Genomic DNA, 1,983 nt, shown 5'->3' with positions numbered 1-1,983 from the left:
GTGGTGACTGTAGTAATGGCGATGGTAAACGGTTGTTGCTTTTATTTGCCACAGGGGCACAAGATGAAGGAACGGAGTCGGTCGTTTGTCAGATGTTGCGGTAACGGCGGCGGCGGCGGTTGTGGTGGTGGCCACGGTGATGTATGCACTTCGGTAAGTAACGTTGTTATGAGTATTGTTCAACTCGAAACCAACCCCTGGTGGAAACAAACCTCTGATCAAAAGCGTTTCAACCATGACCATCTAGTTTTTCCCCTTTGTTCCCTATGTACACGATAAGTACCCTAAATACCCAAGGAATATAGTACCCAACGTGTCCTTTTCTAAGATGGTCAGTTGAGTGGAGATATATGATTTAAGGAAGATATAACTGCTATTTCTAGTACTTCGAGAGACCACACTCTGACTCATTCGTTGTCTCGTCTTCACACCGCACAGCGACGCCTGCGCCAAGACCACGGTTCGTTTTAATAATAATCAATGTCTTTTTTCTTTTCTTCTTCTTCTTCTTCTTTTCAAACGATGGTGGAGAGAAATTTGGCTGTTGTGTCTAGCAAGTCGAGCGACCACGTCGGCGAGGCTTTCAGGCTGGTTCGTCGGTTGTGATGTGATGTGTAACGTGTGATGATGATGATGATGATGATGACGATGATGATGATGAGGATGATGATGATGATGATGATGATGATGATGATGATGATGGTGGTGGCAGTGGTGGGATGATATAACTAGTAGCAGCGCTGGTAGTGACAGTGGTGGTGGTGGTGGTGGTGGTGGTGTTGGCAGCGGTGGCAGTAAACGCAGGAGGATGCGGTGCAGGTGCAATTGCTGGTGATAGAGCGAAAGAAAGTACCGATAACATTGTAACGGTTCGGTTGCTGTTGTTTAGTCACAGGTTACATGTTGGCGACTCCGTTGTTATGGCGACGCTGTTATTATGGCAACGGTTGTCATGGCCGATGTCTTCAATTCGACTTAATACTGACGAGGTCAAGTTTAGGCCGAAATATGTAAATGCCATTGGAATTTCTTCAGTTTTTATTTACCTTTTGCATTTTACTTATTTCAGCCATTTGACTGCGGCCGTGCTGGAGCACCAAAATCGACTGCAGTTCTTACATTTTTTTATTTGTTTGTTAGTTTTTGTGTGTGATACTTACTCTATCGGCTTCTTTTGCAGAATCGCTAAGTAAATAAACATATACATATATAGGTGCAGGAGTGGTTTTGTGGTAAGAAGCTTGCTTACCAATCACATGGTTCCGGGTTCAGTCCCACTGCGTGGCACCTTGGGAAAATGTCTTCTACTATAGCCTTGGGCCGATCAAAGCCTTGTGGGTCGATTTGGTAGATGGAAACTGAAAGAACACCATCGTATATGTGTGTGTGTGTGTGTGTCTGATAAGGGTACACCAGGCACATGCATCACAACCATATGTGCGCGACATGGTGATCTCATATCAAGATAAACAGCACTGACCTTGCAGGTGGGGCCCAGTAAGAATTTTCTTCAGGTCGCGTAGCCCATCCCGCTCAAAAGGTCCCTGAATAAGGGTTGTTTAAGGATGTTGAACGAAACACCCATGTTTCCAAAGGTGAATTATCCAAACTCCAAAGAATTCCTCTCAACACATGGCTATGATGCTCCCCCACTACTTCTGCTCGTGATCAGAGATGCACATATCGTCAGCCACCAAGGGACATGCTCAACTGGTTAAGGTCAAACAACTGACTAGCAAATCTGTGGTACTGAGCAGAATATTTGCTGTAACCCATCTTTTTATACCAAGACAAAACAATGTACATGATAATACTTTCTGTCAGTTAAGATCAGAAGCCATGAGAGCCACTGCCTGGTACTACATCAGAGCATTTATCATCATCATCATCATCATCATCATCATCATCATCATCATCATCATTATCATCTTGAAAAGGAAGATGAGAGTAGAGAGGGAAGTGCTGTCTCATAGCAAATTTGTT

The sequence above is a fragment of the Octopus bimaculoides genome, chromosome 14, assembly GCF_001194135.2.
Source record: "Octopus bimaculoides isolate UCB-OBI-ISO-001 chromosome 14, ASM119413v2, whole genome shotgun sequence".
In the NCBI taxonomy this organism is placed as follows: Eukaryota; Metazoa; Mollusca; class Cephalopoda; order Octopoda; family Octopodidae; genus Octopus; species Octopus bimaculoides.
Note: the sequence above shows the minus strand (reverse complement) of the source record.